This window comes from Emys orbicularis, chromosome 13 (assembly GCF_028017835.1).
Source record: "Emys orbicularis isolate rEmyOrb1 chromosome 13, rEmyOrb1.hap1, whole genome shotgun sequence".
NCBI lineage: Eukaryota > Metazoa > Chordata > Testudines > Emydidae > Emys > Emys orbicularis.
This window is the reverse complement of record NC_088695.1, coordinates 33,527,820-33,554,733: the sequence shown is the minus strand read 5'-3', so window position 1 is coordinate 33,554,733 and position 26,914 is coordinate 33,527,820. Positions and strand designations below refer to the sequence as shown.

The following is a 26,914-nucleotide window of genomic DNA, read 5'->3' as shown; positions in this document are numbered from 1 at the left end:
TGCCTCTTCCCGCCCCTGCTCTGCCCCCACTCCCCTGAGGACTGCTGCAGGGGGATGGGCCTGCACTCACCACATGGTAAGTGGAGCGACCCGACCCCAGCCGTGCCGCTGGTGAGTGCTGCAGGGCAGTTCCCCCCTGTCCCCCAAGGCTCGGAGCCAGGGGACCACAGCGGAGCGGACTGGGGCCAGTTTCCCCCCTTCCCCCCAGCCCTCTCCCCACGGAGGCATGGGGCCAGCCCCCCCGTGGAGGCCTGGGGCCAACCCCCCCGTGGAGGCCTGGGGCCACCCACAGCTGCCCCACGGGGGGGGGGGGGGGGGCTGCGTAGGACACCAAAATGGCTAGGGACGGCCCTGATTGTGATCACCTAGTCTGACCTCCTGTGTAACACAGACCATCAAACTTCCCCAAAGTAATTCCTGCATCATACCTTTTAGAAAAACATCCCGTCTTGATTTAAAAATTGACAAGTGATGGAGAATCCACCCCCACCATTGATAAATTGCTCAGTGTTAATGACTCTTACTGTAAAAAATTTACACTTTATTTCTAGTCTGAATTTATCTAGCTTCAACTTCCAGCTATTGCATTGTTTTACATTTCTCTGCTGTATTATTTGTTTCCCATGTAGGTACTTACAGACTTTTATCGAGTCACCCCTTAGCCTTCTCTCTGTTAAACTAAATAGATTAAGCTCCTGGAGTCTATCACTATAAGGCACACTTTCTAATCCTTTAGCAATTCTCATGGCTCTTCTCTGAACCCTCTGCACTTTATCAACATCCTTCTTGAATTGTTGACACCAGAACTGGACACACTATTCCAGCAGCAGTCACACCAATGCCAAATACAGAGGGTAAAATAACCTCTCTATTCCTATTCAAGATTCCCATATGTGCATCCCAGAATCTCATTAGCCCTTTCGGCCACAGCAGCCCACTATGCCCCCAAACCTTTTGCAGAGTCCTCCACGCTGTAAGTATGGCCCAATTCTATGTTCCTTTCTATGTTCCTAGATGTATACATTTACATTTAATTATATTGAAATGCATATTGTTTGCTTGTGCCCAACTTACCAAGTGATTCCAATCGCTTTGTATCAGTGACCCGTCCTCTTCATTATTTAGCACTCCCCCAATTTTTGTGTCATCTGTAAACTTTATCAGTCATGATTTTGTTTTCTGCCAGGTCACTGATAAAAATGTTAAATAGCATAAGACTAAGAACTGGGACCCCACTAGAAACACACTAACTTGATGATGATTCCCCATTCACACTTACATTTTGAGATCTATCAGTTAGCCAGCTTTTACTCAATTTAATGTGTGCCATGATGCTGGAACGGGATGACAGGGAATGGATCACCGGATAATTGCCCTGTTCTGTTCATTCCCTTTGAATCATGTGGCATTGGCCACTGTCAGAAGACAGGATACTGGGCTAGATGGACTATTGGTCTGACCCAGTATGGCCATTCTTATGTTAATTTAATATTATTCTACTTTTTTAATCAGAAAGTCATGTGGTACCCAGTCAAATGCCTTAAAGAGGTCTAAGTATATTACAGCAACACCATTACCTTTATCAACCAAATTTGTAATTTCACCCCCAAAAAATCAAGTTAATTTGACAGGATCTAGTTTCCATAAACCCATGTTGATTGGCATGTATTACCGTATATACTCGTTCATAAGCCAAATGTTTTTAGTAAAAAAGGGAAGCACCAGAGAAGGGGGTCGGCTTATGAACGGGTATAGAGAGGGAGAGGTGGGACACAGCCCCTCCCCCCAACAGAGGGGGCAAGGAGAGGCAACACAGCCAGCAGAGCCAGAAGGGAAGAGGCGGGGCCAGAGTCTCTCCGCTTCTGCCAACGCTGCTCTCCCCCCAGCCTCCGAAGCAGCTGCAGCTCCGGGGCTGGTAGGCTGCGGCCGTGCCGCCCAGCCCGGCCTGTCGGAGCAGGCTGTGGCTGTGCTGCCCGCCCCTCCCGCCGGAGAACGTTACGGCCATGCTGCTGGGCTGCGCCGCCCAGCCTGCCGGAGCAGCTCCGGCCAGGCCAGAGACATCCTCCCCTTGCCCTCCCCAGATAAGGTGGAAAGGGATGGGATGGGGAGAGTGTGGGGGTCCCGGGCTAGGGGTGGGGTCATGTGGGGGGTGGTCATAGGGGTTACTCCCCTGACCCCCAGCTTCCCCCTCCCACCCCAAATTTCCCTACCAGTTGCTGTCCCGGCCCGTCAGGGTAAGCCGCTGGCGGGCCGGGACACTTTCTTTACTTAGGTTTAACTCCGTGCCTGCAGACGCTCCAGGTAAACAAACTGTCTCGGTCCACCAGTGGCTTATCCTGATGGCCCGGGAGCCAAAGTTTGCCGACCCCTGAATTATAGGGTCGGCTTATGAATGGGTCATAAAAAAATTCCATTTTTACTTATCCATCTTCGGGGGGGGGGGGAGGGTCAGCTTATAAACGAACCAGCTTATGAGCGAGTATATTCGGTATATTACCCTCCTTTAATTCTTTATTGAGTCCCGTATTAGCCACTCCATTATCTTGCCCAGGATTGATGTCAGACTGACAGACCTATAATTACCTGGATCATCCTAGGCATAAGAGATGTTCCCAGGGCAGTGCTGTAGTACGTGTTTCTGTGGCCATTCTGGTTGATCTAAGTTACACTGGGGGTCATAGGAGCCAGAATTGGGAGTGTGCCAAGTTAAGTTAAAGCCACCTTTGTCCCCCGTATCCTTGTGCTGCACCTCCAGGAAGCACAGCACAGAATTTCAGCTATATAGTTAATGCTGAGCTAGAATGGCTAGTTTAAGGGCCTTCTCCTACTCCCACTGAAGTCAATGGCATAAATCTCTGAGGTCTATAGGTAGATTACTGCAGCAGAAACTTACCCTTGGGGCTAAAGCTTCTTGTGTTTGACCTCAGGTTATAAATTAATTTTTAGGGAAAAGTCTAAAAATGTGTTCAGCATTAATACTTTGAAGTCAGAGGAATACAGAATACTTTGAAGTCAGAGGAAGTGTCAATTCAGCTTAGAAACTGTTCTGCCACTGTGAGGCATGGTGTTCATGGCCAAATTTCAGCTCCCTCTTTTATGCACCCTGATGTATGCCTTTTTCTAGCTGGCTACCAGCCTCTATTCTAGCCATAGCTGCATAAATACAGGGGTCGATCCAGCAAAACGTAGCGTCCATAGTGAAAATGAGAAATCCCGCTGACGTCTATGGCAGTGGTCTCCAAAATGGGGTGCGTACATCCCAAGGGGTGCGCAAGATGATCCATGGGGGGCGCGGCGGGAGGAGCACCGCTGGAGAAAAAAATTTAAAAGGGCGGCCGGAGGAGGGAGGGAGGGAGCGAGCAGGGAAGCTGCCCCCCCCCCCCCCGTCCAGGCAGGGCCACCTAGAACGCAGGGGCTTTAGGGGATGCAGGGCCCTGGGCTAAGGGGGCCCCAGGGCCCTGGCCTGCAGCTCTAAAGCCCCTTTCGGAATGCATCCCTGAGTCCTCCGGTCTGTGGAGGAGCAGGGGCAGCCACGCAGCCAGCGGCCAGAAAGAAGCGGCGCTTTCCCCTTCAAAGCCGGCCGGAGAGAAGCGGCACTTTGAAGGGGAAAGCGCCGCTTCTCTCCGGCTGCTGGCTGCGCAGCTGCCCCTGCTCCTCCTGAGTCCTCCAGCCTGTGCTCACAGGACCGCATTCCAAAAGGGGCTTTAGAGCTGCAGGCCAGGGCCCCAGGGAGGGCAGCTCCCAGAATCGTGGCCATGGGAGCGGTGCTGCGCTGCGCAGACCCACCTGCACAACCCCCGCACCAAACAGGAGCTGCCCCAGGTAAGTTCTCTGCACCTCCTGCCTCCCTTCCAGACCCCGCACCCCACCCTGAGCGCCCTCCCACACCCTAACTCTAATCCAGACCTTCGAATCGCTGTATTACAAAGTGTTAAACCAAGATTTTCAGAAATAATGAAGTATATTCAATCACATTGCTCTCACTAAAAAATATTTTTTTTTTGTGAGAGCAAAAAGGTTTTTTGTACCGTTAATAAATAAAATAAATTTTTTTTTAAATATTGTTTTTCGTGTTTATCTCATCCTTTTTTAATTTCTATTTTTGTGTATGTTTTATAATGTACATAATATATTAGTACAGTAGTACGTGTATATAATTTATAAATAAATAAATATACATATATTGGGGGTGTGTGCTCAAAATTTTTTTACTGATAGGGGTGCGCGATCAAAAAAGTTTGGAGACCACTGGTCTATGGGACCATGCCTAGCAGTAAGTGTTTACAGGACCGGGCCGCTAACTAAGATTTTCTGAAATAAAACAATGAAATTACACAACCCAAAGCAGCTGTAGCCTGTGGCTGATTTTATTCATTGCATTTGGAAACTGGTACAAATGAAACAAAGGCAACTCACAACTCATTCACCGAAGATGCTGTTAGTTACAGGAAGTGGCCGAGCTCACCATTGGTGTAATTCCACTGAATTCTCATGGCTTCAGTGGAGTTGCGCCAAGGGTGAATTTGATGCAGTGTTGCTGCATGGTACAATCAAAGGGCAGTAATAAAGTGAGGCATATGAATTTATAATTTACTTGGCTGCTACGAGGGAAAGTGTCACTGAAGTGCAAAGTATTATTACTATAAGTGTTTACAATTATTAATGTATTGTCCCATAACACTCCTGGGAGATGGGTGGGTAGGAAGGTGTTATAGCAAACTGTCTAATAACTGCACTACTGCCCTCTACTGTGTACACCCAGAACATCTCAGTTGTGTCATAGGCCCTGTACTGCTAAGTGGGTCTCCTTTTGGAGCAGGAGGGTCTGAATTCTTATGCTGGGTGTTGCTGGAAAGCTCTGGACAAACTCAGGATGTAGCCTTGTGATAGTCATAGATAAGATGGACATAACCTTCTCCTCCTCCTCCTCCTCCAGATAGGGAAACTGCAGCAGGGAGCATAAGTGACTTGTCCAAGGTCCCAGAGGTGGGAGGAGAAGCCAGGACCCATGGGGCCAGTCCCACCTTGTTCTACAGGTGCTGGAACAATTTCTGTAGAGGTGCTGAAAGCAATTGAGCCAAACTGTAAACCCTGTATAATGGAAACCACTTCAAACCAAGGGTGCTACTGCACCCCCGCACGCCTAGTTCCATCCCCTATGCCAGGGACAGGCAAACTTTTTGGCCTGAGGGCCACATCGAGTTTCTGAAATTGTATGGAGGGCCGGTTAGGGGAGGCTGTACCTCCCCAAACAGCCAAGCGTGGCCTGGCCCCCACCCCCTACCGACCCCCCCCTGCTTCTTGCCCCCTGACGGCCCCCCTGGGGCCCCTGCCCCATCCATCCCTTCCTCCCTGTCCCCTGACCGCCCCCAGTCCCCCCACCCCTGACTGCCCCCCGCCGCCCCATCCAACCTCTCTTCTCATTCCTGACTACCCCCCCTCCAGGACCCCTGCCCCATCCAACCACCCCTTCTCCCTGACCACTCCCAGAACCCCTGCCCCCATTCAACCCCCCTGTCTCCCGCCCTCTGACCTCCCCTACCCACACCCCGGCCCCCTGACCACCACCCCAAACTCCCCAGCCCTCTATCCAAACCCACCTGCTCCCTGCCCCCTTATTGCGCTGCCTGGAGCACTGGCGACGCTACAGCCGCGCCACCCAGAGCACCAGGACAGGCAGCCGCGCCACCGCGCAGCACAGAGCACCGGGGTCGGGCAGCGCAGCTGCAGAGCCGCCGCCCAGAGCATTGCGCCGGCGGCGAAGTGAGCTGAGGCTGCGGGGTAGGGGGAAAAGCAGGGGAGGGGCCGGGGACTAGCCTCCCGGGCCAGGAGCTCAGGGGCCGGGCAGGAGGGTCCCACGGGCTGGAGTTTGCTCACCTCTGCCCTATGCCCTGCTCTCAGTGCTACTCCAGGCTGGCCCCCCTGGATGTTTCATGGGGGTGCCGGGTGCCCCTTGCTTCACCCCGCTTCCAGCCCTTGAAATTCTGGGGTGGTCCAGGGCCCGGGGGGGGTCTACCCCTGGGGCTGACCCCCAGGCTCCCTCCGCCTCCCCCCAATCCCCACCACCATCATTCTCCCGTTCTCATTGGCCGCCCCCCTCCCGAGGCTCCGCCCAGCCAGACTCGGCCCCACGTCCAGTCCAGTGGGACGCCCCCTCACCGCAGCTTCCCGCCTACTGGCTGGGCCCAGCGCCGGGGTCTGCTCTTGCCGGCAGCGGGGTCACGTGTCCCCCTGGGCCCAAGGTAACTTTGGCGCCGCCCAGCAGGGGCTGGAGCCGTTGCTGGCAGTTGAAGGTGGCTGGGAGGACCGCAACTTCCGCGGGCCGCTCTTGGTTGACACTCTTGGACAACTTCCTCAGCAGGACCCTTCTAGCCGCCGGCTCCGCCTTCTCTATGACTTCCGCGCCTTGGCCTTTCCTTTGCGGCTGCGCGAGCCCAACCGGCGGGCGGGTCCGGATCCTGCTTCACCTCGCTGGCGGTGGGGCCTGGAGCCCCCGGCCGCCTCCTCCTCCCCGGGGCCGCCAGGAGTGCTGCCGGGGCGGGCGGGGCTGTGTGTGGGGGGGAGGGTGGATAATGGGGGCTAGCGAGCGTGGTTGGGGGCTGTAGTGTGGGCAGAGATGGGGATGGGGTGTATGTGGGGAGGGTGAGTAGTGGGGGCTAGCAAGCGAGGTGGCAGGGTGTAGTGGGGGCCAGCGAGGGGGGTTGGGGTGTATACGGGGAGGGTGAATAATAGGGGCTAGTGAGGGTGTTTTGGGGTGTAGTGGGGGCCAGCAAGGGGTATGGGGTGTATGTGGGGAAGGTGAATAATGGGGGCCAGCGAGCGAGGTTGGGGGTGTATGTGGGGAGGGTAAATAATGGGGGCCAGAAAGGGAGGTTGGGGGGTGTATGTGGGCAGAGGGGGATTGGCGTGTAATGTAGGGAGGGTGACTAGTGAGGGGGTTTGGGTGTAGTGGGTGAAGCAAGGGGGATGGGGTGTATGTATGTAGGGAGGGTGAATAGTGGAGGCCAGCCAGGGGGTGGGGTGTATGTGGGGAGTGTGAATTGTGGAGAAGGGGGTTGTGGGTGTAGTGGAGGCAGAGAGGGGGATTGGAGGAAATGCACATGGGTGTGTGACATGGGGGTCAGCAAGAGGGATGGGAGTAGGAAGCAGGGACACCTTATTCCAAGTCTAGCCTCTGGATCTCACTGAGCCACTGTGCGCCTCCCCCCCCCCCCCCCCCCGTGCCTTGTAACACAGTTCCTATTGATAGTGTATGTTGGCCCTTAGCTCTCTTTCAGGGGTTTAGCTGGTTTATAGCATCAGTGGATGCCATGTTGTGCCCTAGTGCCTGCAGCATGGTGGTTTTTGTAGCACAGATGGAATGAGGCATTTTGGTAAGTGGAGTGGAGATGAAGGCTGATATGCCCTCACAAGCAATGAGAGAGGTTTGTTTACCTACTCTGACTGAGGCTAGGTCTACACTACAGCGGGGGTCCGACCTAAGATACGCAACTTCAGCTACGTGAATACCGTAGCTGAAGTTGCGTATTTTAGGTCGGCTTACCTGGCGGTGAGGACGCGGGAAAGTCGACCGCTGCCGCCGACTCCGCTGCCGCCTCTTGCCGAGGTGGATTTCCGGAGTCGACGGCAAAGCGATCAGGGATTGATTTTACCGTGTCTTCACTAGACGCGGTAAGTCGATCCCCGATAGACCGATTGCTACCCGCCGGATCGGCGGGTAGCGAAGACATAGCCTGACTCTTTCTCTCTGCTATTCTGGTTTTGCTCTGTGATCATGTGTCTCCGAATTTCTTGCCAGGGTTTACCTCTCCATTGCCTAAATGAAGGAACAATTTCCACCTCCATCTTGGATTGTACTGGGGCTAAGGTGCATCAAATCCATTTCTGGTGGCGCAGCTCATGTGAGGTAACTTTTTAACCATTTAATTAAAGTTTGATTTAGGATTGGCTGTTCCTTCCTTGGCAAGAGGCAACTGTACAGAAGCACAGGAGTTTGGCAGGCTTTGTAGAAAGCACAGGGTCTGGGAAAAGGCTGCTGTGTGGCTGGGCCCTTGGTGACACAGCCTTGTACCAGCCAGCCTGATCTCTTGCCCTAGAATAATCCTACGCAGACTCCTTTCTAGAGTTTGCTCTGTGCAGTAGCAGGTGTGAGCATTCTTGCAGCATTTTGATGGTCATGTATGATACTGCATACAAAATCTTTCCAGTTTAAGTCAAGGAAAAATGTATGGTTTACATCAGGGTGGGCAAACTATGGCCAGGAGGCCACGTCGGCCCTTCAGATGTTTTAATCCAGTCCTCGAGCTCCTGCTGGGGAGCAGGGTCCAGAGCTTGCCCCGCTCCAGCCAGGGAGCTGGGTCAAGGGCTTGCCCCGCTCCATGCGTGCCGTGGCTCTGCATGGCTCCCAGAAACAGCGGTATATCCCCCCTCTGGCTCCTACACATAGGGGCAGCAAGGGGGTTCTGTACGATGCCCCTGCCCCAAGCACCGCCCTCGCAACTCCCATTGGCTGCTAGGAACTGCAGCCAATGGGAGCTGCAGGGGTGGCGCCTGCGGACCAGGCAGTGTGCAGAGGCACCTGGACGCGCCTCCACTTATGAGCTGGAGGGGGGGGCATGCCGCTGCTTCTGGGAGCTGCTTGAGGTAAGCGCCGCCCGGAGCCTGCACCCCTGACCCCCCTCCCACACTCCAACCCCCTGCCCCAGCCCTGATCCCCCTCCTGCCCTCCGAACCCCTTGGTCCCAGCCTGGAGCTCCCTCCCACACCCTGAACTCCCCATTTCTGGCCCCACCCCAGAGCCTGCACCCCCAGCCGGAGCCCTCCCCCCCTCCTGCACCCCAACTCCCAATTTCATGAACATTTATGCCCCGCCATACAATTTCCATACCCAGATGTGGTCCTTGGGCCAAAAAGTTTGCCCATCCCTGGTTTACATAGTCACAGTTCTTCTTTATTCAGTATTAATCTCTGTTCTGAATTTTAAACCTCTCAGAGCTGAAAGAGCCATTGCCTGACAAACAAGCTCTATAGGTTTAATAATCAAACTTAATTTTTATAGATCACATTTTTCATTTTCTTTAACACTGCTGATTTCCAGTACCAATAGAGATCTGTGGGTTTAGATTCTCCCACGTAGAATGTAATCCCTGGCTATTTATCTTAACTTTAAGATTTAATTTAAAAAATAAGTGTTTTGCCTTCTGATTATATCCCTGTGTGGTGCCATCTTAACTGGATCTGCAGACAATAGACATGGGTGCTGTGAACTGTCCCCATATGTCTCAATAGAAATATAATGCTGGAGCCTGATGATTTACCATGGTTTGTGTGGAAGTTCATATTTTCCCCTGCTAGTCATTCAGTTAGTGCAGTGTTTCCAGAATACTTCCAGCCCAGCCTATGCTGACTCTGTAACAGTGTTGGTATGAACCATATTTTAAAACAGTGCAGCTTGCATTGTTCCTTTGCCAGTATAAATAGAACCTAACTCCCTTTCCTTCTACTCCATTATAGCCAGCATAATAATCAGAACAGTGGCTTTTTGAAAGTCAATAATATGTTAACCCTGTACAGTACCTAGACAAAAACATGGTCCCAAGGGGGGGCGCTTATAAGCAGACAGACAACATCCCAGTCTACTGAATGAAGGCCTGAATTCAAATATTTTTTTTTAAAAACTCAATTAGTAGCTCTGTTGGGTCATCACTGAAGGTTTCATGAGGGAAGTGTGCTTTAAGGAGGGATTTGAATAGTCAGAGTAGCTGTTGAGTGCCCAAGTGTGGAGGATTGTCTTTGGCATGAGAACTACACACTTTGAAAGAGAGAGCCAGGAAAAGGGGTTAATGAGACACTGCTTCTCAGATGCTGTTAGAGGACATGACCCTAGACAGTGAATGTGCCTCCTTAACACCAGAAGGCCAACTGGTAGGCCTTTGAAGAAGTGAGGTTTTTACCCACGAAAGCTTATGCCCAAATAAATCTGTTAGTCTTTAAGGTGCCACCAGACTCCTTGTTGGTTTTGGTAGACCTTTGTTCTCCTGGTTTAACATCTCAAAGTCCTCCCTGAATCCTGGGTAAGGTTAATGTAAAACATCCACTATTGCAACTGGCTAGCAGGAGGAAAACCCAGTAGAATGCTTCCTGCTTTTCTAGACCAGTTGTACTCTCATTCATGAGAGTTAAAGTTCCAGCTAACCTCCTACCCTCCCTTTAACTGACCTGCACAGTGATGCTACCTCTTTTCACTTGAGACTGCTTTTTAGCCACATCGTGCCACAACCAAGAAGATGTAAGGTTTGTCCACACTTGAAAGTTAATGCAGATGAAGATAGAATGTGAACCTAAAGCGCAGTCGTCGTTCCTGACCAGCTGCATGTGTGAACATTCTTATTCCAGAACAAGAGTCCCTTGCTTCTCTTTAGTTTAACCACTGTGAATTAAGCTAAACGGGAACAAGGCATTCCTGTTCCAGAATGAGTGTCCACACGTGGAGCTGACCAGGGATAACTCGTGTTGTTTACTATAGGTATATCTACACAAAGTGCAGAAAACATGTAACAAATTAACAGGTGTCTGTGGATTTGGTGAACTGGGTATTAAAATCCTCTCAGAGAGGCAGAGCCCACATAGGTGCCAACAGTTAGGCTTGTCAGTACTCCCCTAAAGGAAACTCCTGCTGCTTTCTCAAGGCTTAATTGCCACTAGACGCTTGGTTCCCCTTGAGGGTGGTGATAGAAACCCAGCAGAGTCTGGGTTGGGAAGCAAGACTGAGTGTTCCTTAATCATTCTAGGCTATCAGTTTGACCGTGTTGGTTGATTGGTTGGTCGGTCGCTGGCTGACACAACCTTTGTATTTGTTGGAGCCTTGGTGGCTGAGAGGTGACTCATTACGTTGACTAAAACAGGCCTTCGGGCCCTTTTGAACAGTCAGTTGCTGCAACAACTGGCCTGTCACATGTTAATAAAATAGTAGTTCTCCCCCAATAGAAGGTGGCATTAATTAGAGGCAACCATTTTGTTGAAGTAGGAGGAGAATTGGGAACCACTAGGTTTCTCCAGGTGAAGAAGTGGCAGGTGGCCTCTTGGCAGTGCTGTAGCAAGGAGAATTACCTCCCCTTTCCAGGCAAAGCATTAAATTATGAATCTTTAGGAACTGGGACACCTCAAAACCAGTGTTAAGACTGAATGATTAGTGGTCTTTTTTTCATCATAATGTAATATTGATAATCATAATGTAACTTATCTGGCACTTGGCACAAATCAAGTAATGTATACAGAGTACATCCAAATAGGCAAGTAAATGGGTATTCTTCCAGATTGCAGTATATCAATTTTATTTTATTGCAAAGTAACTGCTATCTTAAATAATGAGCACTTGTCATATTTTCCTAAAATAAATCAAGAAAGCAGCTGGCTTAATCTATCTACATTTTCACTGAGATTCATAGCAAAGTTTCAGCAAATACTACAGAATCTCTCTTTGGCTATCTGTCCCTCTTTTCTTTTTCTTTTAAATAACCTGGGGATTTGGGGAGTCTGGTATTAATCAGACAATGTACAACTAGGTATAACTTTAATGTTCTAAACAAATACTATATCTCCTGTTGTGACTATAATAGTGATGAGACCTGACACATCCATCTGACACAACAGTCCAATAGAGACCAGGAGAAAAGTGTTATCACTCAAATAACTTCTTAATCAATGTGTCACCAGGCATGTGTATTGTAGTTCTGAATAGCTGAAGCACAGTAGGATTTTCAAAAGTGCCTAAATTATCTAGGAGCACAAATTCCACCCTAATCTGCACGCGAGGCTCTAGTGCCCTCAGCTTCATCTCTAGTAAGTCTGCAACTACGTTCTAGTTAAAACTTAAATGATACTCCTAAAATATAGAAACATCTAACTGCAAAATGGCTTTTGACTCTCTTAAATGTACTGTGATTAATTTATGACAGTCACTGACTAACAGCTAAGCTCTCTCTTGTCTACGTGCTCCATGGTATAAAGATAAAACTCTGCTGATTAGAAACCGGATGATCATTCTACACTGCCTCCTGGGTAACTATTCAGATGTAACTAAAAATGTCTATCCAGAACTTTAGTTGCAAGCACTGGAATTAAACATATACATTAGGGCTAATAAAGTGCAAGATTATAGGCTTCCAGTTGACCAGGAGAGGGCAGTGTAATGGAATCTCAGACAGCAGTTAGTGAACTCTTCACTTGCCTGCTATTATATGGATTAACATGCTCTGTTCAGTTTTCTTGCTCTAAAAGGCTATTTCCTTTGATCTGGCAAATGCTGCTCTTCCCTGGTGTACAAACCAACATGCTTCTGTTCTGTTTACTTGTACAGAAAAGCATATAGCAAGCAACCTGAGTCCTGAATAAAGCAGATCTGTTTATCACTAACGGCAATAAAAAAATGCATTTATAATCAAAGACACACTTCCACTAGTTTAGAATCCAAACCTTCCCACAACCGTATCAAATGTTGGAAGACCTCATAAGTTTGGGCATACTCTTCATTTCCAAAGTGAAGTTACAACTGGTTAAATATTTAAAGGGTACTAGGCAAGATAAAGTACTACATAAGAAACAAGTGTTATAAGACATTTTTTCCCTCCACCCAGCATACAATGTAGTACAACTACTTATAAAAGTTGTTCTTTAGTGGCTGCAGTTGAGAGGTTTGTTTTGTTGCAGATTTTTCTTCCTTGCAAGCCAAAGTAAATATTTAACTTGGAGACCAACATGTATAAAAATATTTAAGTCAGAAACTTTAAAATAACAAACCTGTGAGCATACACAGCAGCAGGGAAGAGGAAGGCATTTGGTAAGGAGAGTGCTGTCACTTTTAGATTGTCTTAGTGTAACTTGATATAAAATTTCTCCATATGTTAATGTAAAATCTCACTTGCCAGTTATTAGCATAAGAGTTTTTAACATGAATAAAATACTTGCAGGTCCTTATGTTAGGCAGTTTAGTATATACAAGGTTTCAGTAGTATTGTGCCTGACTAGCTCACCTGGTCAACAACCAGAAATCATTCTCTTCAACCAAAGTAAGGGAAGGGTGCATTTGTACCTTTGCCTTGAAATTGCCTGAGTTCAGCCATACCTTGGCACTCATGTAGGCTAGCGTCATCTTGAGCCAGGCATTCTGTATTTGTGGCAGGTAGGCTGAGAGTTACTAGGCCACCTTTGTTTACAGAGTGGTAAACTAATGGGCCATTTTGGTACAGGGAGTACTTGCTTGCAGTCTTAGAGCTCTTCTGTAAATGCAGTCAACTGCTCATCAGACCTTCATCTCCTGTGAAACTTGCTCCATTTGCACTTGTCCAAAGAGCAGGCCCCCTCTCTTTTAAATCCTGCATCAATATCTTTCACAATGGAACTTCAGAGCATCTGCACATAAGACCTTCAGTGAATTCTGCATCAGCTTCATTAAGCAATCACAATGACTTGCAGATGTCACCCTAAGCTGAATGTACTTTCTAAGTTTGCTTAGCTGCTCGTATTGCACTCTGCACAGCTCTGACCTGTCTGTATGTGCAGCCTTTTGAACTATGTTCTTGTGCTCATCTGTGTGTCCTGATTATTTCTTTCCAGAGGATTTGACTGGAAGATTTCACCATAATAAAGGAGCAGGATGCCATCACTTCAGCTTGACTATCCCTGTATGTAGTCTTCTAACTTGTAGAATGTGGCTTTGCCTAAACACATGAATAAAATCTAATTTTCAAAAAAGATTACTGTAACTCTTGTTAAATTCCTGTCATACAACATGCACATGCCAAAAGAGGTACTCAGCTCTGCAAGTTTCTTCTGCACTTCTGGGAATGCTAACTTTTGGGAAGTAGTGTACTCGTGGCAAATGGGACACTTCCTAGCTCTGATGTGGTGCTTTGAGGATTTGTAGAAGTAATTCAAACCTTGCTGTCCTTGAAGAATACTTCAAGAATTTGAGAATATATTCTTCATGTGGCACTTCTCGTTTTCTCCACTAGAGGGTGCAAAGGTATGTTAAATGGCTGAATTACAATTAAACAGAGCAGATCCAGAGATTTTAATGAGAAACGCATGCAATGGGGCGAGAGCTGGGTTGGAAGTACTTTCCAGTTTAGGAATTCTCTATTATCTCAATTGGCTGTTGTCCAGGATGAATGTAGATTATGTAAGGGGCCAGCTGTACTGAAAATGAAATCCACATGACAATACAGTGCTGCATGGTGTGCATTTAGGAGTTAGTATTAAGCAAACAGTGTTGGAAGAGGGTCTGTTGTACACATTTATTGAGGGAGAAACCCAGTAGTGCCTGCTGAATGTACTAATTTTAATTTACACTGCTGTGTAAAATGTGTGGCAACAAGAGACTTACCCTATAGTGAGGGAAATAGCCTACTAAATCTGCAGCATGTAGCAAGTACTATCACATTTGGTCTGGAGCGAGAGCCCATCCTTCACACTTGGCATGGGAACTCGGTCTAAGGCCTTGTCTATGCTAGAGAACTGCTGTGGTGCAAGTCTCAACAATGCAGTGACTCCATGCTAGCCAATCTGTTCTGGGAATATTCAGTGCATTGCATTGCTGAATATTCCCTGCAAGTGCTGTTAATTGTTGTACTTGGGATGGGTATCATTGGCTATCTCCTTGGAACAATTGCAATGTGGTATACTGTATATTTGCATTTGTTCTGTGCTTCCATCTCCAACTTCAAATGGCTCTGTCCTGCTCAAGGATCCATGCACCAATCGTGAGGGGAAGGGGCTACGCCATAACACTTGCAGATGCTATAATGGAGGATCACTCAATGGACAACCAGGAGGATTGGATGGTATTACGATGAGCAACTTGGGTGTTGCAACTTGAGGGAACAAGGATGCTGATTTTTTTGAATTGATTTCTTCTCTTTGGATCATACCCTGTTGTGTGTGGTTTGTTGCTGAACTAACTGTTCTCTTGTGTCCCCTTCTTGATCTACAGATGGGAGTGGTATGGGTTGGAATGAGGATGTCCTTCCAGGCCTATTGATAGTGCCCAGTCAATTCCCTCATCTAATGCAGTAGGCCCTAGGCATTATTTGGTCCTGGGTTGGGGACAACACAAATGAGTGTTGGACACTGTAGCAAGGCAGGTGGAATTACTAGAGGAGAATCGGTGGGGAGCAGTATTCTGACTGCATAGCATTGTGCGAAATAAGTTGAGGCAACAAACGGACTGCCATAGCAACCCTCCTAAATGCAGTGTTGAGTTTGTGCATGCAATTAATTTCTCTCCTTTGTGTTTTCAGGTGCATATCTAGAGGATAAAAGGTTGGGAGTAGTATTCTGTGTAGCAATGCGTGAGTTATGCTGAGGCAACAGACAGACTGCCGTAATTCACATGCTGCTATGTAGTTAGAATACTGCTCCAAACCTATTACCCTCTAGTGGTTCACCTGCACGCACACAGACAAAGGAGAGAAAGTTAATTGCTGCACAGCCACTGCACGCACACATTCAACACTGCATTTACATTGAGGGTAGCCCTGCTGAGGCAACAAATGGACAGCCATGGCAAACTTCAATGTAATGCAGTGTTGAGTGTGCATGTAGTGACTGCTGAACACTTTCTCTCTGTGTTTTCGGTGAATCCTTATGACACTTCCAAAAGAAGCTTCCATAAAGCGAAATTTTAAAGCTGTATTTTCTATTGCATCCTCTGCTGCTCTGGCTCTTTGAATGCGGGGGTCAGGGAAGGGTCAGAATAGAAAGTAGCTGAATACCAACTTGGTTGCTTTCTCTCTCTTTCTACCACTCTCCTCCCCCCCCCCCCCCCCCCCCCCCCGTGAGTTACTAAGATTATGTCTACACTACCTGCCAGATCGGCGGGCAGCGATCGATCCAGCTGGGATCGATTTATCGCGTCTAGTCTAGACACGATAAATCGACCCCCGAGCGCTCTCCCGTCGACTCCTGTACTCCGCCGCCGCGAGAGGTGCAGGCAGAGTCGACGGGGGAGCGGCAGCAGTCAACTCACCGCAGTGAAGACCACCATGGTAAGTAGGTCTAAGTACATCGACTTCAGCTATGTTGTTAACGTAGCTGAAGTTGCGTAACTTAGATCGATTCTCTCTTCCCCCCCCCCCCCCGTATAGACCAGGCCTAAGTGAATGACTTGACAGGTGACAGAAACAGTGCTTCTGAGCTGTAAGATTGGTCATTGCTGGATGGGCAGGAGCATTGTGGGACACTGGAATTGCACTTGGAGGGCCAATTGCACTTGTGCAGCTGTCACACTAGCACTTCCTGTCTATAGTGGCATTGTATTGGAAGTTGCTGTGTCTCTGCACCACCTATTTAGCTTTGTCCAGAGCAAGGGTCATGACAGGGAAGGTGTGAATGCCTGCAACAATGCATAAGTAGGGCCATACCAAATAAACGGCCATGAAAAATGCATCACGGACCGTGAAATCTGGTCTTTTGTGTGCTTTTACCCTATACTATACGGACTTCACAGGGAGACCAGCATTTCTCAAATTGGGGGTCCTGACCCAAAAGGGAGTTGCAGGGGAGTTGCAAGATTATTTTAGGGGGGTCACAGTATTGCCACCCTTACTTTTGCACTGCCTTCAGAGCTGGGCACCTGGCTAACAGCCGCTGCTCTCCGGCCACCCAGCTCTGAAGGCAGCGCCTTGCCAGCAGCAGCACAGAAGTAAGGGTGGCAATAGCATACCATGTCACCCTTACTTCTGCGCTGCTGCCTTCAGAGCTGGGCAGCAGGAGAATGGTGGCTGCTGTCTGAGGGCCCAGCTCTGCAGGCAGCAGCACAAAAGTAAGGGGGCAATGCCATCCTTGCTCCTGTGCTGCTGCTGGTGGCGGCTCTGCCTTCAGAGCTGGACTCCTGGCCAGCAGCAGCCGCCGCTGTCCAGCTGCCCAGTTCTAAAGGCAGAGCTGCCACCAGGAACAGCGCAGAAGTAAGGGTAGTAGTACCGCAACCCCCCCTACAAAAACCTTGAGACCAGCCCACAACTCCTTTTGGGGTCAGGATCCCTACAATTACAATACCGTGAAATTTCAGATTTAAATAGCTGAAATCATGAAATCTATGATTTTTTAAGCTCCTATGACCATGAAATTGACCAAAATGGACTGTGAATTTGGTAGGGCCCTATGCATAAGTATTTGTGTAAAACAAGCATTCTGGAGGGGGTCACAATGCCAAAATTCTCTACCTTAAGCAACACTTAAGGGACTATTTTTGCCTCACTCTGCCAGTATGTGCTGGCCAGTTTTGTAACTGGAATAAACCTCGCGAGGGAGGGAAGGTGCTTCATGCCATACTAACTCAAATGTGTTGCCACTCTGTTATGACATAGATGGCTAACTCATTGAGTTATTTTTCACATTGTACCACTTGGTGAGCTTGAAGATTAACATGTTTATTCCATTGTTCAGTTATGCTGTAACTTGTCTTCACTGCTCCCTACCTGCAGCAGGGGCAGGCTAATGCATGTACTAAGTGTGTGGCTGCTTAGTGGCCCTTGCTTCAGTCTCATTCTGTCAGCATTTTCCTTTCCCCAGCAACAGCCTCTTGTCAGCACCCAGCTACTTTGAGAGATCAGCTGGAGCCCACAATGAAAAGTGCCCCAAACCCCAATCTTGTGCTACTATAGAAACCCACTATCTCCACACTAATCTCAACCCACCTTGTAGGTACTGGCTGGGGACCCACACTTGGCTTTGCATAGTCTGCAAAATCTAGAGCTGACTCTGGTTTGGAGCTTGTATTCAGGTGGCTCTGAGTTGAACCTTACTTAAGTCATTTTCTATTGGCAGTGGTGAATTTACCCCTCAGTTAGATCATGCAAGTTCTTTCTTGGGACAAGTGAGCCATGCAGTGCCTCACTGAAGTCAGTGGGACGTTACATGGCAGCAGGATAACCCCATATGGATCAAGTTGCAGGTTCAGGGCCTTAGGCCTACTCAGTTTGTCTGTAAGGAATCTGGAATGGGTTCTTGTAGATTTTATTCAAAGGGGAAAAAATTGCTTCCTTCTGAATGATACTTGGCTTCTAGGCAAGGAATATTAACAGCTTACAAGATCCAAATTCATATTTTCCTACTATGCCTTGGCATAAATCATTGGTAGCTGTTGTGTGCACTTAACAGATCGTGCTCTTGCACAAGCATCTTACAAGGGATACTCGCTATCTTGTAATGGTCACACTGGTGTACTTGCCAAGAGTGGACGTGACTTGCCCAGGCTGATCTCTCAACACTTCCACTGTCAATACGATGCAGTGTCTGAATTACGGTACTTCGTTATACTAGATGTATTGCTGTAGTAACAGCCCATTTTGCCTATAATGCAGGGGTTCTCAAACTGGGGGTTGGGACCCCTCAGGGGGCCGTGAGATTATTACATGGGGGGGTCACGAGCTGTCAACCTCCGCCTCAAACCGCGCTTTGCCTCCAGCATTTATAATGGTGTTAAATATATAAAAAGTGTTTTTAATTTATAAGAGGGGGTTGCACTCAGAGGCTTGCTATGTGAAAGGGGTCACCAGTACAAAAGTTTGAGAGCCACTGCTATAATGGATATCTTCAGGAGACTGCACTTCCATGCAATCAATGTGCAGAGGCCTGTTTTTATGTACTGATGTAAAATTGCAGGAACTGGATTAGTGGTAAACATCCTTAATTCTAAGAAAGCAGAACTGACTTGTGAAAAATGGGTCAATTGTTTATTCGGGGCTGTGTAATTTGCAGAACATATTTAAGTATCTAACTTGCTTGCCAGCAGAAGTGATCCTTGCATGTTGTGGAACTGACTTATGTCTGTTTGAAGTAGAGAATGGCGCTAACTCTAACTTTTCTCCTCTCTACCTGCTTCAGCCATATAATAGGCTTCACTCTTTCATGGTCTGCTATGTGGAAGGATATACCCGGATTTGCTTATCAATTACCCACTTTATTTTCATCTAACTGGTAGCTGCTAAGGGCCTTTTAAATCACAGATTATATTTTATTGCCAAGACTAAGAGGGTATCCAAACACGCAAGCCACTCAGTGTTGGTATTAGAGATGTGTATTTTATTCTTAAACTGTTCTGCTGGGCAGTCTCATACAATTAACACAAAGTAAATGCATTAATCCATCACATAATTCTCTTCCCAGACTAGCTCTAAGCACGCCAGCTGTAAGCACTCCCTTTGGCTGTGGTTCTCCTTACTGACTTTTTAACTGAAGGGAAGCCTATTTGCAAATGTCACTTGGAATAAAAGCCTGTGGTAAATCGGGTGACTATCTCTACTCCTCCCCCTTCACTTCCCCAGCCATGCAGTTCAAAGAAAGTTGGCACCAGACTGGCACTTGGGAGACCAGGGTTCTGTTCCCAACCCTGCAGTTGACTTGCTGTGTGTTCTTATGAGGGTCACGGAGGGTGTCTTTACTGCTCAGTAGGGTTTCTCTAGGTCTTGCAAGGCCATGTCCAATGGTTCTTGTGCAGTAAACTGAGCAACAATGTGAATGGTGGGAGACTGCGTGTGTCCTTCTGAGCACATATGGGGAATAGTGAGAAGACATTAGAGGACTGTCTGCAGTCAAATGATTTAGCCTGCATCCTTGCTGCAAAGTGGACGGGTTACTAACACAAGTGGAATCCATTCTCTAACCCACATCCCCAGCCAGGCCAGCTTGAAAGCACCACATAACTTGGGTGAGAGGGCTTTGTGTATGGATGGGGGAGTGGAGCAACATCCACATAAGAATCTGAGCTAGCTTCAGTGAAGACATACCCCTAACCTCACTGCCTCAGTTTTCCCATCTGCACAGTGAGAATGAGGGGCTTTCCCATGTTTATAGAGTGCTTGGAGAACTACAGGAGAGTCGTGCTGTATAAGCTAGCCTCACGTACGTCAGGATAAGGAAGCATTAGCTTCTGTGGGTCTCTTTGATGTGGCAGATTGGAAATTCTATAGCTCCAATTTTGGAAAAAGTTTTGTACTGAATAACTAAAACGCTCACTAGAGTCAGTACAGCCCTTGGGCTTATTCTAACATTCAGTTTATTTTATATTGGCCAGAGCTGCCTTGTCCTGGGTTAGAAATAAACTTCCATTGACAGTTCTTGCAGTAGCAGCCTGGGAACAAGAAATGTCCTATCCTCTATAGTGATTATTATTTAGAGAGGCTTGGCGGAGGGAGGATCGACCCTGATCAACCATGAGCACCCAAAAGCCTGCTCCAAGGTCGGGATAGGTCACACAGAACCAGTCAGACTCCTCCGTTTTGCCTTGAGACAGTTTACATATGAAGGGCTTAGACAGAAAAGGAAACCTCAGGGTGAATCTAGACAAAGCCTCCCTTGAGCACTGGCTGCAAAAACAAATTCCTCCCCCATTTTCAACACAGGTCCTGGCCGCCTGAGGGGTTACTTTGTGTGGCTCTAAGCAGCGCTAAGGCCAGCATAGCTGGCTCCTGGAAGACCACCTTGATGGAAGGGAATCCTTAGCTGTTGTGGAGAAACTGTGCAACTGCTCCCATGCCAAGCCCCTCTGTGTACCTGGGGGAAAGGAGGACAGAGCTGGTACTCCTTGGGGCAATTGGCCACATGATTTAGAGCAACCCATGGGTTGTTAATTCCGGCAGGGAACCAGCCCATTGCACAGCTGGACCAGGATCATGAGAATGTGAAGACAGGGCCTGCTCCATTGCCCACTGCAGCCAAGTCTCCTTCTTTACCCCTAGTGGAGCTGTACGTGCATCGGCTGCAGCTGTGGACTGGGACTAAGGTCTCCGCTAAGGCTTTTTGTTCCTTTCTCCCAGTGTCCCTGGTTTGGCATGCAGTTAAATTCTCCACGTTACATGCGGAATGGCTTGGAGCTGAGTTTCTTTGGGAGGGGAAAAAAAGAGGGACTGTTTTAAAAGTTGTCTGAAAGCAGGCAGCTGATTCTGTTGTGGTCTAATGCAGTCACTCCCAACTTCTTTGGATTGGCTGCCGCTTTTCCCCCTCCATCCCTGGCTCCCCTTGCGCCACATCTCATTGTGGCTGTCACCATCGCTCCTTATTTCTGTCCACTTGCTCCCCCTCTTTTTTCCCCATTTGCACTGTTCTTACTCCTTCTGCCCCCAATCCACATTTGGATCTTGGCATGCCATGCCTGCTGCCACTGTTGTTCAGATTTCCTTTCTAACCTGTATAATTACAAGCTATATAGTCTGCCTGTATTATGTAAATTAACCTTTCACAACCTAGGGCTAAATTCACCCCTCAGAGACCAGCACAAATCTTCCATTAGGTTTAGTGCAAGTCAAATGCTTTTCAGTGGGAGAGCTCTGCCTGTCATTCACATGTGGTCCTGTAGCATTTACTGGGTCTGAGTGGAGCGCTTAAAGCTTCTATAAATCACTGTGTTATAGACATGCTCCATCTCTTTCTCTGCAGTGCCAGTCATCTACCGGGTCAACACCCAGCCACTTTGGTGGTTCTTCATATTGTAAGTAAAACGCTATGGTTAAAATACAACTAATTGTTTAAAGGAGCCTCCTTATAACTACAAGCTCTGTGTACTTTGATAAGGCGAGCTGTGTACTTGTTTATTCAGTTTGAAGCAAGATGTTCCTTCCTGAGTGGGCAAGAATAGTTTCTCATTAGTACATGAGTCTCCAGAGCAATGAGTTATCTGTTTGGACTAATTCCACGTGCTGACTGAGAGCCCAAGAGGAAGTGTGCTTTGTTAGAGAAAGGGCCTCTCTTGTGGGAAGGAATGTTATTCTTTGACAGGTTATGGTCCCAGTTACATTTGCAAAGATCTTCAGCTTGTCCTGAAAGTAGCAAAGGCAATGTGTTCACAGGTCATGTATTTATAAATACAGATTCAGCTCCTGACTTCCAATCACTCCATTTCATGAACACCAAATGGACAGAACTAGTTCTAATCAGTCATACGTAGGGGGAATGTGCATTGACAGCATTTTTGTCCTGTTTATCTAATCGTAGGCTGACACACAGCTCTCTATTCACAAATGTAACATACACAGCCTTCTATTCCGGTCGGTCCCTGCGCACTTGCCAGTGCTCTCATTGCTATTTCAGTCTTGTGGCTGCTCACACCTCTGCTAACTGTCGCTGGGTTTCTGTAGCACTCCTTGCTATTTTAGTTCGGTGTCCTTGCACAGCGCTGTTCACAATTTTGACTTCTGCCCTTTTGCCATTCTGGTCATAGGGATCCCTGGAACAGGGTATGTTAATCATGCACTAGGACTTTGGGTAGGAGACTAGAATCAGATTATCAAATTTATTTTCTTTTGTAATCTAAGATAGGATTTTAACCCAGAACACTAAACATGACCATGTTAACCCATTTAGCGCCCCTCCCCCACACTTGGCCTTCTGACCATAAACAGCTAGAATAGTGGTTGTCTTTACTAGGAGAAGAGGTGTGTTCTTAACACAAGGTAAACTACTAGTGAAGACAAGGCAGTTTGTAGCTTTCATGTGAGTTAGCACATCCGGTTAAAAGACCAAGCTCCCCCTGTGGGCTTTAACTTGATCTGCCAAGTTGTGTGAGAACTACAAACTGCCTTGCTTTTACTAGGGTATTAATGGGAGTTAGCTAACTCAAGAAAATCCCCTTTTTTCCTAGTGAAGACAGGCCATCACTAGCTTTGTCTTCACCGCCAAAAAATTGTGTCTACAGCAGCATAGCTAATGCAGTTTTTATCATGAGGAAACCAGATAAAATCAACTATGGGAAGGGGGTATAGTGCTGACCTTGCCTAGCTACCTCATGCTAAAAACTACAGGTGCCTTATCTCCACTAGGATTTTATAGTGGGACAGGAAACACATGTAGTTGTCTCACTATAACCTCCCCCCCCCGCACGCGTGCGCACACACACCTATTTTTGAAGTGAAGACAAAACCATTGTCATTGTAAAGATGCCCAGTTAGGGATAATACTGCTAAGTAAGAGCTATTGGCAGTATCCTTTGTATACACACATGATGATTTCAGGAAACACTCCCTTGTCTGAGCAGCAACAGATTCCTCCTGCTACCCAGATGACCTAGCGCAGCGGTCGGCAATCTTTCAGAAGTAGTGGGCCAAGTCCACGGGTGAAAGTAACTTAAAGGACTTACCTGTATGCCGGAGTCCTGAGCGGGGGCATGGCCTCAACCGGAAGAGGCGGGGCCTTTCAAGATTTAAAGGCCCTGGGGCTCCAGCTGTGGCTGGGAGCCCCAGGGCCTTTAAATCACCCGAGAGCTACCAGCTGCAGAGGCGGCTGGGAGCCCCGGGGCTCAGGGGCAAATTAAAGGGCCCAGGGCTCTGGCTGCCGCAGAGCTCCGGGCCCTTTAAATCACCGCGGGAGAGTTGCCACCACTACCTCAGGGCAGCAGGGCTCAGGCGCGGATTTAAAGGGCCCAGTGCTCCTGCCACTGCGGGGAGCCCTGGGCCCTTTAAAGCGCCGCCGGAGAAGCCGGTCCAGTCTAATTTTAATGTTTTTAGAAGGTCTCTTTCTAGAAGTCTATAATATATAACTAAACTATTGTTGCATGTAAAGTAAATAAGGTTTTTAAAATGTTTAAGAAGCTTCATTTAAAATTAAATTAAAATGCAGAGTGTGACGTTGTGCAGTCTATATGGTTTTATAAAAACATAAGTGTATATAATGTAACTGGAATATGCTTCATGCAAAAGGTCTCTTGTAAGGTATAATTACAAAGCTTATAATCTACTGAGTGTGATCATCCTATTTGTATAAATGTACCACTCTTGTATCTAAAACTAGAAATATAAAATATAACTCTGAGGGCCTATTGTAATTATGCAAAGTGTGGGCCATTAATGGTGGTTTGGAATCTTGATGACTCCCATTAACCAGGACCATGGTCTGCAGATGGCTGTGTTTTACCTGTGAGTCTTCCTGTATATGTGTGTGCTGGCAAGTGGGTAATGAAGTCTTGCAGTGACATGTGATCATGTCACCTGAACTGGAATCCATCTTTAACCTGGTGCTTTTCCAGTGGGGGGGACCCAGAGGGACAAAGGGTTCCCGCCTTATGCAAAAGATATATAAAGGGGTGGAAGAGAACAGAGGAGGAGAGCCATCATGAAGAATCCCCTAGCTACCACCTAAGCTGGAACAAGAGCTGTACCGGGGAAAGAATTGTTCCCAGGCCTGGAAGGTTTCCAGTCTGAGGAAAAAACTTACTGAAGCATCTCTAAGGGTGAGATGATCTGTATTTAGTTTGATTAGACATAGATTTGCACATTTTATTTTATTTTGCTTGGTGACTTACTTTGTTCTGTCTGTTACTACTTGGAACCACTTAAATCCTACTTTCTGTATTTAATAAAATCACTTTTTACTTATTAATTAACTCAGAGTATGTATTAATACCTGGGGGAGCAAACAACTGTGCATATCTCTCTATCAGTGTTATAGAGGGCGAACAATTTATGAGTTTACCCTGTATAAGCTTTATACAGGGTAAAACGGATTTATTTGGGTTTAGATTCCATTGGGAGTTGGGCATCTGAGTGCTAAAGACAAGCACACTTCTGTGAGCTGTTTTCAGGTAAACCTGCAGCTTTGGGGCAAGTAATTCAGACCCTGGGTCTGTGTTGGAGCAGACGGGGGTGTCTGGCTTAGCAAGACAGGGTGCTGGAGTCCTGAGCTGGCAGGGAAAACAGGAGCAGAGGTAGTCTTGGTACATTAGGTGGCAGCTCCCAAGGGGGTTTCTGTGATCCAACCTGTCACACAGAGCCCAGCCAGGACCCGGGCAGTGAGTGTCACTGAACATCAGTTCGCATGCCGCCTTTGGCACATGTGCCATAGGTTGCCTACCCCTGATCTAGCATGTGCTATCGCATTCATGTTATGATAATGCTAATTAAGTACAAGGATGGGCATTTCAAAGGTAAACCCCCAAATGGAATTTACAACTCAGCAGTCAAGTTCACTTGGACAGCACACTAGCTTGTTCCTTTTAAAAGGGACGTGAGTTTGTCAAATACTGACATTCAACTCATGCAGTAGGATACTAATTCTCTAGAATAACTTTTTTCTAAAGGGAAAAAAAAAACCATTTGATTGGAGAGATTTAGCCACAGGTGCATTACGACAGTCTGTGCTCTTCTTGCTGAGCATATAGTAACAATTAGGGTGACCATATTTCCCTATGCTGAATATGGGACACCTGGTAAAATTACTCCTATTCAAGTGAGTTCAGTGACAATCAATCAGAACTATGTAGTACAAACGTTCAAATTAACATCAAGTTGACTGAGCCCCTGTTAAAAAGAAATGGTGGGCGGCTGGCAAGCAGGGATCTGGCCAGCAGCAGGACCTGCAAGTACTGATTTTGGGGGGCGGGGAGGACAGAAATTACAGGACAATTTTTGCTGATTTTTAAGAAAAAGTTGGAACACCTGCAGGAGGGCTTAAATACAAGACTGTCCCTTTAAAAGCAGGCCATCTGGTCACCCTAGTAACAATGGATAAATGCTTTCGCCACACATGAGCTCTGCTTACGCACAGAAAGATGGCTTGGGTGTGATAAGGCCCCATGTAAATTGTTAAACCAAAGAAGTCAAGTTCCTCTCCTTTCAGGCTACAGCAAGCTAACCAGTGTTTGCTAAGTGGAAAAGGACAAAAATCAATTCTGGAGAAGGGGAGACTTTCAGGCTTCTTAGAGGATTCTGCAGACAACCCAGAGCTCTGTCACAGAGCTAACTTTGAGAGCTGAATTTCCAGCTCAGCTTTTTCATGTATTGCAAGGTCTATTTACTTCTTCAGCTGTGAGAGAATACAAATGCTGTGGTGGGAAATCTTAGATATTTGGTGAAATCTTGGCCCCACTGAAGATAACTCCCACTGAAATCAGTGGGACGAGGATTTCACCCCTTATGTCTATCTTGTATTGCTGGGTTATTTTATTGCACGGTATTCTTGCCAGCAAGTTTAAAAAAGTATGGATTGGATGAATAGACTATAAGGTGGATAGAAAGCTGGCTAGATTGTAGGGCTCAACGGGTAGTGATCAAAGGTTTGATGTCTAGTTGGCAGCCGGTATCAAGTGGAGTGCCCCAGGGGTAGGTCCCGGGGCCGGTTTTGTTCAACATCTTTATCAATGATCTGGATGATGGGATTAATTGCACCCTCAGCAGGTTTGCAGATGACACTAAGCTGCGGGGAGAGGTAGATACGCTGGAGAGTAGGGATAGGGTCCAGAGTGACCTAGACAAATTGGAGGATTGGGCAAAAAGAAATCGGTCGAGGTTCAACAAGGACAAGTGCAGAGTCTTGCACTTAGGAAGGAAGAATCCCATGCACCGCTGCAGGCTGGGGACTGACTGGCTAAGCAGCAGTTCTGCAGAAAAGGACCTGGGGATTACAGTGGAGGAGAAGCTGGATATGAGTCAGCAGTGCGCCCTCGTTGCCAAGAAAGCCAACGGCATATTGGGCTGTATTAATAGGAGCATTGCCAGCAGATCAAGGGAAGTGATTATTCCCCTCTATTCGGCACTGGTGAGGCCACACCTGGAGTATTGTGTCCAGTTTTGGTCCCCCCACTATAGAAGGGATGTGGACAAATTGGAGAAAGTCCAGCAGAGGGCAATGAAAATGATTAGGGGGCTGGGGCACATGACTTACGAGGAGAGGCTGAGGGAACTGCAGAAGAGAAGAGTGAGGGAGGATTTGATAGCAGCCTTCAACTACCTGAAGGGGGGTTCCAAAGAGGATGGAGCTCAGCTGTTCTCAGTGGTGGCAGATGACAGAACAAGGAGCAATGGTCTCAAGTTGCAGTGGGGAAGGTCTAGGTTGGATATTAGGAAACACTATTTCACTAGGAGGGCACTGGAATGGGTTACCTAGGGAGGTTGTGGAATCTCCATCCTTAGACGTTTTTAAGGCCCGGCTT

At 47.6% G+C, this 26,914-nt stretch overlaps 1 non-coding gene across 1 annotated transcript; it reads left to right on the top strand.

The window, feature by feature from the left end:
* Nucleotides 1-8,016: 8,016 nt before the first annotated feature.
* On the top strand, nt 8,017-8,198 carry LOC135888547 (small Cajal body-specific RNA 16). Its single transcript, XR_010561890.1, has one exon. It is a non-coding gene; the product is annotated as a small Cajal body-specific RNA 16 (non-coding RNA).
* The last annotated feature ends 18,716 nt before the right edge of the window (nt 8,199-26,914 follow it).